Source organism: Anabrus simplex, chromosome 4, assembly GCF_040414725.1.
Source record: "Anabrus simplex isolate iqAnaSimp1 chromosome 4, ASM4041472v1, whole genome shotgun sequence".
Lineage (NCBI taxonomy): Eukaryota > Metazoa > Arthropoda > Insecta > Orthoptera > Tettigoniidae > Anabrus > Anabrus simplex.
In genome coordinates, this window is record NC_090268.1 from 411827161 (window position 1) to 411839764 (window position 12604).

Sequence of the window (12604 nt, forward strand, 5' to 3'; positions counted from 1 at the left end):
ATCATTTCAAGTATTTATCCCTCCGAAAAAAACAACCATGCAACATCCTCAGGGATTGTGTTAAGTGGCACCAGGGTGTAATACACTGGCGGGAAAAAATCCAAACACCATGAAATAAGGAATGTAGAGTATAGAATTTTGGTAATATATTCGTAGAGGTAACGTATTTAATTGATTAAAGGTAAAAGACTACAAGTTAATATCCGCGTAAGAAAAGCCATATCAAATATGCCATGCTGGTCCGTTAATAACCGGTGTAATCGCCTGGCTGTTGAATGCAGACATTCAAACGTTCATGTATTCCGTCGTACATGTGCCGGATGTCAGCTTCTGGGATTGAGTTCAATGCCTGTTGCAATTGGTCGGTAAATACAGGGACTGTTAATGCCTGTTGTGGATGATGCTGGAGTTGTCGTCCAATGATGTCCCGTACGTGCTCGATTGGGGGACAGATCGGGGGATCAAGCAGGCCAAGGCAACATGTCTACACTAAGTAGAGCACGTTCGGTTACAAGAGCAGCATGGAGCCGTGCATTACCCTATTGGGAAAACACCCCCGGGAATGCTGTTCATGAATGGCAACACAGCAGGTCGAATCACCAGACGGATGTACACATCTGCAGTCAGGGTCCGTGGGAAAACCACTAGAGTGCTACTGCAGTCATAGGAAATTACTCCCCAGACCAGAACTCCCCTGCAGGTCCAGTCTCTCGACGTCGCAGACAGGTGGAACGACTTGCCAGGAATGTCTCCACTGTGCATGCGTGCTGGCAGCTGTCGTCACTGCAGGTATGCTTGCAAGAAGACCGGGCTCCGGACATCCCCGTGGCACAACCGAGAGGGAGGACCACCGCGTTCTAACCAACACACGGCCATCACTGGCACCTAAGCAGAACCGCCTTTCATCGGAAAACACAACGGACTCCCACTATATCCTTCAATGATTTCACGCTTAACACCACTGAAGTCGCAGACGGCGGTGGCTTGGGGTAAGTGGAATACACGCCACAGGACGTCTAGCTCGGAGTTGACCTTCAAGTAACCGATTTCGAACAGTTCGTTGCGTCGCTGTGGTGCCAACTGCCGCTCGAATTGCTGCTGCAGACGCAGTCCACTGCGCCACAGCCATTCGCTGAATACGGCGGTCCTCCCTCTCGGTCATGCCATGTAGACGTCCGGAGCCCGGGCTTCATGCGAGCATACATTCAGTAACCACCGTTGCCGGCACGCATGCACAGTGGAGACATTCCTGCCAAGTCGTTCTGCTATAGTGCGGAAGGAAAATCCACCTTCACATAGCCCGATAATACGGCATCGTTCAACCTCAGTGAGCTGTTGATACTGGCCTCTTCGTCGTAGTAAAGGCATTCTTGACTTACTCACTCCGTCCATTCTCACAGGTAACTAATGCTCTCGCACATTAAAGCCCGTATTTAAATCAAACCTGATGGACATCGCCTTGGGGCCGCTACTTTCAGATGTATAAACATGCCTACGAACGTTCGTTAATCTAGCAAACCCCTTCTTGTTTGGATATGATTTCCGCCAGTGTATGTACATACTGAGGGGTTGTTGTGTTAGTGATTCATTTGTCACGGATATCAGCGATCAGTTGGCCTTCAGGAAGCCTGTCTGTTCCACTCTGTTTTGACTCTGCAGACAGTAACTGTGCTGAGGTTAGAGGTGAACAGTATTTGCAACATTCAATGTAGGGTACAACCATGCCCTGCCAACGAGTATGTGTTCCTGTTGAACAAGTGCAGTAATTTCAATGGGGTCACATTGTGGGCCTGCGGGAAGCTGGATGGACGTATCGACGGACTGCTGCACTTGTTGCGCACAGTGTATTGGTGGTTTGTCACCGCTTTCAACATTCTCACACTGTAAACCCGACTTCGGACGTCAGCATAATACAGACGCACGTCAATATCAACGGATAGTGCAAGCAGCGGTCGCCGACCAAATATTATCCGGGAACGAATTCCGATCACATGTTGCACCTGCTGTGTCACCAAGGACCATTGGAAACCGTCTGCTTGCAGTAGGATTACGATCCCGTGTGCCTCTGCCAGGCTACCATTAACACCACGATACCGCCAAGCACGGCTACTCTGGTGTCGTGAGGGGGTCGACTGGAGAGGGGAATGGCCCTCTGTTGTCTTCAGCGACGAGACTATATTCTGTCTGTTTGCAAGTGATGGACGTACAGATGTACAGAGTATAGCTGGTGAGCCACGCATTCCAGAGTGCAGTTCCCATCCCAGTCTTAATGGTATGGGGGGGGGGGGGCATTATTAAAAAAATTCGCGATCACAGTTGGTGTTTCTACAGGGTAATGTAACCATTGCCCGCTACATTGCACAGGTTGTTGTCCATATGATACTGCAGTTTCTTCGACTGGAGGGTGATGAGCTTTATCAGAATGACAATGCACGTGCATATACAGCTGCTGTGACGCAAAGTGTTCTACGTGGTGTACAACAAATGCCATTGCCAGCAAGATCGCCGGATCTCTCGCCAACGGAACACCTATGGGACGTGATGAAGCGGGAACATACGCGTTCTCCAGAGCCTGCAAGACCATTGACGAATTGCATCAAAAGGTGCAGGATGCTTGGAACGATGTATCGCAGGATGCCATTCGGTTCCTTTATGATAGTTTGCATGCGCGAATAAACACCTGCATTGCCGCAGACGGGGGTACACTTCGCACTGATGTTACTGTTTGGGCGTCCATTAGTGTTCCTGGCAGGGTCGAGAATTTTAACCATAATTGGCTAATTCCCCTGGCAGGGGGTCTGGGTGTATGTGCCGTCTTCATAATCATTTCTTCCTCATCACGACGGGCAGGTCGCATACGGGCTTTAAATCAAAATACCTGCACCTGGCGAGCCGAAGTCCTCGGACACATACCAGCACAAAAAGCCATACGCCATTTCATTTTACTGTGACATGTTTGTTTCATTCGGTCTGAATTTGTAATCATACTTTGTATACTCCTGCAATGATGAACTACCTGTCACTTCGCTTATGAATATAATGGTCTCATGTTTGAGGATGTTGCATATTTCATTTTGGTCCGACAGTGTAGGATTTATGGTCTTCCAAATGGGCAATAGCCTAAGTAAAACTTAATACGATGCAACAAAGCCAATGAACTCACAGTTGCGACTAACGGCATTCTGTAAGAATGAAGTGAGCACTCTCAAACAAACATTCCGTTTGGAGCAAATTAAAAAATTAGCTGTATTTATTTAATCGCCTTTAGAAATATGTAAATATGCCAGTTCTGGCTACTTGATTGTTATAAATTTGGGAGATATTGGGACTTAAAGAATGGTACGATGAAAGTTTTTGTTAAAGAAAAGTAATCGAAATTCTCACATGAATTTATGTTTCGTTGTGTTTGTAAGACCTTTAGCTGCGATTAATCACTAATTTATACAAATCAGAAAATTGTGTGAATCATACATTTAATAACTGCTTCCTTTTAGCATTTAATACAAAATCTTTTCAAAATCTTGAAACAGTAATCAGATGTGTTTTTAAAATAGTCTTGGGTTCTTGCAGTAAAACGAGCTGATATCTTTGCTTACTGATGTTATTGTTATGAGGGGAACTGTCGATATGCCAGTGAAGATGTTATTTTGCTACTGCAGAACATCGGCCAATTGTTCACAATCAAAGTTATATGAAAAGCAACGTATCATATATTTGTACAAACAGAAAAAATCGATCCATTGAAGTGCATTTTGTATTGTGCTGCGTTTATCTTCACCTTCAGTTAGTCAGGGTCATGTTGTGTTTGCTCAGGAATTTGTATGACATCTTGGGTGTCGTAGTGAAGACCATAGGAATTTAATTTAAAGTTAAATTAAGTTTCGTGCGCGCGGAGAAGGAACAACAATCTATTTTAAAAAGATACATACTTGTTCGCCACCTAAGAGTCCCTGAAGTTGTAATTTTAAAATCGCGCTTTCTCATGATGTAATTGCCCGACTCGTTGTCTGAATGCTCAGCGTACTGGCCTTCGATCCACAGGGTTGCGGGTTCGATTCCCAGTCGGGTCAGGGATTTAAACCTTCATTGATTAATTCCAATGACTCGCGGGCTGGGTGATGGTGCTGTCCCCATTACCCCTGCAACTCACACACCACACATAACACTATCCTCCACCACAATAACACGCAATTACTCGTATGTACACATGACAGATGACGCCCACCCTCATCGGAGGGTCTTCTTTACAAGGGCTGTACCCGGCTATAAATAGCTACACAAAATTATTGTTATGATGTAATTGTTGTCAAGTTGCTAAACGCTACGAATATACGTTGTTTGTAAAGAAAATATGGCAATATGGGCAATATGATAACATTTTATACTTGTATCTGCCTCATGAAAATGTTTGCACCGAGCAAACTGGAAAATTACGCAGGAGAATGAGGGACTCGGCCATGGAGGGTAAGAGAAGTAGAGGGAGATCAAGGTGACCGTAGCTTTTAATGATGAGGAGTGTGGAAATCGAGGAGGCCACAGAGTAAAATAGAGGATTTAGGAGTCGCGTAATCAAGTCTCAGGCTTGCACGCTGAACAAGCCAGTTATCCTGTATTCAGGACTCTGTTACCGATCACCCACGGTTCGATCTCCATGATGTGCGACTAATTCTGTATTCCGGTTCAGTTAGCACTGGTAGATATCCGCTGTATTTTTAATATTCTAATTGTAATATCAGTTTTCCTAATACATTGTTATTACTGGTATCGTTACCTTCTTCGTTGTCTACCGCGCTTTCCACAACTCTGGGGTCGTGGCAGCGAACTGCGTCACACATGTAGATTTCGCCCTGTCTAACGGCCCGATCCACTTCCTGACGTTAATCCTGTATGGAGTGATGTAATCGCTATTGCGTGTATCTGCGGTGGGTTGTGTGGTGTGTTGTCTGAATATGAAGAGGAGAGCGTTAAGACAAACCAGTCCCCAAGCCTGAGCTCTTAAAATACCCCACCCGACCGGGAATCCAACCCGAGACCCACTGAAACGAAGGAAAGTACGCTGACCATTTAGACACGGAGTCGGATTATTATTGTTATCATTTTAATGTATGAGAAAACTCAACTCGATGCTAGGCGTAACTCATAACCATGTCCTTGAAGAAAAGAATAGGCATAAAAGCTTGAATTCTAGAATATATCCATCATGATATACGGTGAAAAAAGAATGAGACAAATGATCGGGTGTGACTTTTCAGTAACGTTTGTCATGTACAGATAATTTTGGGGATATTTGAAGTTTTGTAAAAAAAATATATAATTGTGAAAATCTCTTATTTTTCCTTACACAGTAATGTCGCACGAAACGTAAAAGATTGGAAATTATATTCTAAACAACTTTCCCTATGTATAGGTTTTCGATACGGCGGATATTAACGGAGAAATATGATATTTACTGCCTTGACCTCTATAAAACTAACCCATTTTGTTATTATCGTTGCCTTTATAATGCATGACAACTCTACTCGTTGCTGGGAGCATCTTAAACGACTTTCAGAGCTGAAAACAAGCAATTGCCTAATTTCATTTTAAAACACTTTTCGAATCTATTTCTGCATCCATAAGCACAACAGCCTGGCGTAATTTTCTTCAAAACTCAGACCTCAGAAATACGTAAATTCACAGACATTTCGAAAGTAATAATACAAAATATTCCCCTATGTTTAATAAAAGTATATTTTCGGCAGTATTATAGTTAAAACAGGTAGCATGTATTTCGCTGAATACATACGTTTAAATCAACTGACGGGACATTTGGCTAAAACATGGCGGAACCAATCAGAATGAAACACTCGTTGGCCACGCTGTACATATGGTGTTACTGTACTCCGTGGGCAAGCCTAAACGTACCCCTCTTCACCCCACCTATCAAGTAGTTGCTACTGCTTGTGCGCGAAGCGGCCTGAGTTGAGCTGAACACATAGCTATTGGTTGTTGGCAAAGACATGAGCTAGGCAGCGCGAGTTCAAATAAACAGTTGAAATATCAATGGACATACACTAATAAGAGCGAAAGAAAACCAATTTGGGGATTTAAGGATAGGCTGAGCCTCAAGAAGCGCCTGCAATGTTTGGACACTCAGTTCAGGACGCGAACTTTTTGTAAGCTACTGCATTAGTGGATGGGTAACCAATGGACCGTGCTCTCCAATGCAGTTTGCAGCTGTAGGTTACGTAACGCCTGCCACTGTAATAGGATTAATGAGTCATCGGGAATATAGTTTACAAGACTGCTGTTAGGACAGCGCTGATCTAGTTCAGAATGTTGTGTCATGAGTACACATCGCATATATGTTGTTTGAGTCATCAGTCCGCACACTGGTTTGATGCAGCTACCTCTCTATCCTCTCCTAAACTATTCATTTCTACGTAACTGCTGAATCGTACATCTGCTCCAATATACTCGTCATATTCACACCTTGGTCTACCCCTACCATTCTTACCGTCTACATTCCTACAAAAACCAACTGCACAAGTTCTGAGTGTCTTAAGATATGTACTATCATTCTATCTCTTCTTGTGATCAAATTTAGCCAAATCTAATCCTCTCAAAAATTCTATTCAGTATCACTTCATTGGTGATTCTATCTATCCATCTCACCTACACCATTCTTCTGTAACACCACATTTCAAGAGCTTATATTCTCTTTCTTTCTGAGCTAGTCATTGTCCACGTCACACTCCCATACAACGCCACGCTCCAGACGAAAGTCTTCAAAAACATCTTTCTAATTCGTATATCAATGTTGGAAGTGAGTAAATTTCTTTCCTTAATAAAGACTTTCTTTGCTGTGCTAGTCTGCATTTTATGTCCTCGTTACTTCAGCCATCATTAGTTATTTTACTACCCAAGTAACAATATCCATCTACTTTGTTTAAGACCTAATTTCCTAATCTAATATTTCCTGCATTACCTTACTTCATGCAACTAAACTCCATTACTTTTGTTTTGAACTTACTTACTTTCATATCTTGTGCTCCTTATCCAGGACTCTCTCCATATCATTCAGTAATTTCTCCAGATCTTTTGCAATCTCAGATAAAATAATAATATCATCAGCAAATCTAAGGTTTTTGATTTCCTCTCCTTGGATTGTGATTTACTTCCCAAATTCCTCCTTGATTTCCTTTACTGCCTGTTCTACATAAACATTGAAAAGGAGGGGCGACAAACTGCAAACTTTCCTCACTCCTTTCCGGATTGCTGTCTCTTTTCGGTTATATATGCTGTACAAATCACCAGTGTAGGCCTTACCATACAAGCATGTTGCAATAGGTCGTGAAATATGCGCTTATGTATGCACTTACTTTCATGATATTGAACGATTTTACATTCGGGAGATAGTTGGCTCAAACCCTACTGCCGAGAGCTTTGAAAATGGTTTTCCGTAGTTTCCCATTTTCACACCAGGCAAATGGTGAGGTTGCCACGTGGTGTTACCTATCAACAGTACCTTGAGAGCTGCACAGGCCATGGATCTCTATAAAGTGAGCTACACATGTCGTGGATTTGTACGCCATGGCCGTTCAACAATACTTCACATCACAGCCTGGTACGGTTGCTAAGTAACATCTCGTCACACATTTTATTGAAGGAAACATTTATGATAATTATTTTTATCTTCCCAAAGGGAAATTTAAGTACATTGTTTAGTGTGATTTTGTAGTGAGTTAATACAAAATCCTGTCGCAGATGTTTAGCGTTTAAGAATGCTCATTTATTTACTGCATGCGATCGCAGCCTTGTGCGTTGTAATTATATTATGCTGCATACAAGGGCGTAATTTTATTAATTCTTTTGTACATTTCTTGGGAGTTCCAATGTCATTATGCAATTGTTTTCTTACACTGTTCGCAAGTCATTTTTAATGTTAATGCACAGGGTCTGTCATACGAACTAAGACCGAACGCACGGTGTTTGTACTCTACGCTACAGCAGCTGCCTCAGCCGAACGTGTGTCGCGCGCGGCCGCCCTGCTTTAAGCCACACACTATTAGATCTGGTGAACCAGTGGGAAATACATCAGCTTTGATTACTTTTTCTGCAAACACTTCCGAGATTGTAAGAAGGGAATCTTCTGCTGTATGAGCAGGAGCTGAATCTTGTTGAAACCACCCACGATATTTTTCTTCCGTTAACTGGTACCTCACTGCAGTTACTGCCGTCTCGAAAAATGTGGCCCTAATTATTCGTCTCGCTCTGAAAGCGCACCAAACACCAATCTTCCTATCACAATGAGGGATTTCATAAACTTCATTAGTATTTTCTTCATACCAATAGCAAGAGGTATGACTGTTCACACGACCATTGAGATGAAACCGAAACTTTATGATTCGAAAATACGGCGTTGCAAAGATAATGTACTCACCATGTTAACAGCAGGGATTCAGACTGGCTACTGACTGGCCAGGTCGAACACGTGCAGGCTGCTTGCAAGGTCATGAACTATGCGTGCCTCCCATACTGGAGCTTACGTTCCGGAGAGTAAAAGCACCGCTTCGGCGGTCTTAGTTTATATGAGACACCCTTTATTTACTGTTCCTTGTTTTGAAATATGTATATACCTCTTTTCTTTTACTGAGCGAGTCATCGCGCAGTTGGGGTCGCGTAGTTTTGAACTTACGTTCGTGGGATGGTGAGTTCGAATCCCACCGTTGGCAGCCTTGAAGGTGGTTTTACCGGGCGAGTTGGCCGTGCGCGTAGAGGCGCACTGCTATGAGCTTGCATCCGGGAGATAGTAGGTTCGAATCCCACTATCGGCAGCCCTGAAGATGGTTTTCCGTGGTTTCCCATTTTCACACCAGGCAAATGTTGGGGCTGTACCTTAATTATGGCCAGGGCCACTTCCTTCCAACTCCTGGGCCTTTACTATCCCATCGTCGCCATAAGACCTATCTGTGTCAGTGCGACGTAAAGCCCCTAGCAAAAAAAAAAAGGAAGGTGGTTTTCTGAGGTTCCCATTTTCACACCAGGCACATGCTGGGGATGCTCCATAATTAAGGCCGCGGTCACTGCCTTCCCAACTCTAGCCGTTTCCCATCCTCATGTCGCCGAAAACGTTCAGTGTGTCAGTGCGAGGTTAAAACACTACCAAATATAAAATTCATACTTGATTGACCCCCGTATGTTCAGACAACCAGCAAGTAGCGGCTTACACACAATAGTTAGTCAATTGATTCAGTCTGGTAGCTTAATTTCCGTTCCTGAATTTACATTCACCACTCGAATTGCGTTAAAATGTTGTGGCAAAAATTACGAGCTAAAAGTCCACTTCATTGTAATTTCGCTGTTGCATGTGGTGGTTGGAAGTTACAGTGATGTTGAAACAAGCTGCCACCTGTGTACTTCCCTGTAAGTGGAGAGACTGACGGGAAAACATACTGGAATGTGTTTCATTCCCTTGTTCCACTGCTGCTGCGTTATTTGCCGTGTTCCGCGCCCTTCTTCGGAACTACGTCGCCATTCAACAGCGCACATCCATACTAACAATGAGATTATAAGCATAGTGAGCACACGCACAGAATTTTTAATACAACAAATTTACTGTAACTTATGAGAGGCTTTATGAGAAGAGACCTATCTAATTTCTAAATAATAGTATTTTTCTTTTTGTGATATTTTTGTGATATTTACAATTTAAGTTTTATTCAGTAACTAGCAGCTATTATTAATAATGATTGAGGAAATGAACATCATAGAGCAGGGCCTGTCAAACGTCCAACGTCCAAAATCTCACGCGTGCAAACCGAAGAGCAGCTGTAGTGTGCACCGTACATTTGTTCTACTCGGCTAAGTTCGGACCAGCGTTCTGTCTCGGGGCGAATTAGCTAAGCTGGGCTCAACTCGGCTCGGATTGCGAGCCCTGCAGAGCGAGAGAGACAGGCGTAGGGAAATAGAGAGACATAGCTATTGCTCGAAATGGAGGAGTGGAGTATCTACACTCTGGTCAACCTAGCCAAGTCGACTTTTGCACCTTACAATAGAGAAATACTAACACAACGAGGCGTACGGTGAGGGAAATTCTCACTGAACTGCAAGGATTAAAAGAATGCAACGCAAACGGAAATAACGAACCTTCACCAACATGCAACAGCTGCAGACTGATGAGGAAAATAATGAACTTGGAATACGTAGAAGGCTAGACACGTGTGCAAAACCATTGCGCAGTGGGAAAGAGGGATTCACTTACTACATGCCCGATGCCGGTTTACAACTAACTGATTGATTACGTTCCGCCAGTTCATCATGCATACTACCAAAACATTACATCTGTTACAGACTCAGAAAACATCCGTGATGAGCTGTGTGTGATGATAATAATAACTACTGTTAAATAACACATTTTGCCTGGCTGAGTGGCTCATACGTTGGCACAGCGCTCCAAGCGGGAGTTGACGACAACATTAAGCTCCAAATAAGATGTTCCGTCACACCGTGTGTGCATGAAAAGTGATAGAGAGGACATCAGACGAATCAGGGACGAATGTGGTAGAGAAAATAAACAGAAAATACTAAAATAACATAAAATACAACGAAATATGCCCAAGGATACAACAGAACAGAGCTGAAGAATCAAATTGTATAAAACAAAGAATGCAATTCAAGACAAATACAGGTTACGTCCGATTGCAGTCAATATGAGATCACATGAAATGTGTACGAGGTCATAACGTACCGAGGGAAACCACCCCCAAATTTCTCTTACAATATGACAAGTGTGCTATGTCATTTGACGTTGGGTTGGAGGATTAAACTGGGGAGGAGGACCAGTAGCTCGCCCAGGCGGCCTCACCTGCTATGCTGAAGAGAGGCCTTATGGGGGAGGGGGCAGATTGACTATTTGCTGTACGTCGCACCGACACAGATAGGTCTTATGCCGACGATGGGATTTCAAAGGTCTAGGATTGGGAAGGAAGAGTCCGTGGCCTGAATTAAGATACAGACCCAGCATTTGCCTGGTGTGGAAATGGAAAACCACGGAAGACCATCTTCAGGGCCGCCAACAGTGGGGTTCGAACCCACTATATCCAGCATGGTAGCGTAAAACTGCATGCTCCTAACTGCACGGCCAACTCGCCCAAAATGGAACTGAAAAGGTGTGCGGATAATCGATGAATAACTAGCTGCAGAGGTCAGCTTACAAGTGATCTGTCCTCACCGAAGATTCAGGATAGACTGAAAAGTATATTAATACATGACCATATTTTAACACAGTTTATGTCAGGACATGGAAAATTTGGATCATGTTTTGTGTGGTTTAGAATCAATATCCAGCAGCCCTACACTTGTTGCTGTAAAATGCCACAAACTGTTTATCATCTTTCATTTTACTGATCCGTTTTTGAAAGAACTAGAAATGAATTAGTAATTAACTTAAATATGTGTGATATACAATATAAAGCACCCATTAATTTATTATTTCAAAAACGTTGCTGTGGTAATGCGTTTGCAAAATTACTCCATTGTCAATGAATATTGAATTTTCACGACCGCATTGTAATCGAAACAGACTTTCAACGTATTAGGTCGCGAAATCAGGAGGTTGTGGGTTCGGATCCCACTAGTGTCCGGCTGGCCATTTTTGATCTGTACTTAACATCTCTTCAACACGTACTACATGTACGTAACACGACCTAATACTTTGAAAGTCTGTTTCGATTACTCCATTGTATTTACATGTCGCCCCAGTTTCAAATTTTAGTTCTTATTTCATATAATCTAGTTTTGTTATCTATAGCCCTAATATGCCATGTGTAAAATAGGGTTTATACTCGGATAAACAATAATAATAATAATAATAATAATAATAATAATAATAATAATAATAATAATAATCATCATCATCATCATAATGATGATGATGATGATGGGCGAGTTCCAAATTGACCACGTAGCAATAGATAAGAAGCACCACTGCGACATTATGAACGTGAAGGTTTTACGAGGAGCTAACATAGACTCCGATCATTACCTGTCCATGGTTAAGTTGAATCTGAAACCACTGTATAAGACCAAGGCTATGCTTATGAAGAAAAAGAATATTCCTAGATTTGATATCACCAAACTTAAAGAAGACAATGCAAGTTACCAAGAGAATCTGAACCAACACATCAATAGGATTAACGCCACTACAAATTGGGACCCATTTCGGGATGCTATAACAGACGCGGCTCAGAAGACGATCCCCAACAGACCTAAAGGAAACAAGCACCCATGGTGGTCAAACGAATGCGATGAGGCTATAGAATCCAGGCGACTAGCATGGCTCAAATGGAACCATCATAAAAACGAAACCAACCTACAAGCCTTTATTACACAAAGAAAGAACACCTCCAGCATCATAAGAGGGGCGAAAAGAAAATACAACAAAGAACTGATTAAGCACGCCGAGGAGAATTTTGGAAAAAACAACGCCAGATACTTATACAAAGGTCTAAAACAACAGACGACCCAGTTCACACCCCAAACTTTACACTTCCAGAGCACAGACGGATCATTGTGCCTCAATGATGATGACTGCATCAAGACCCTAGCTGATTATTTCCAAGGA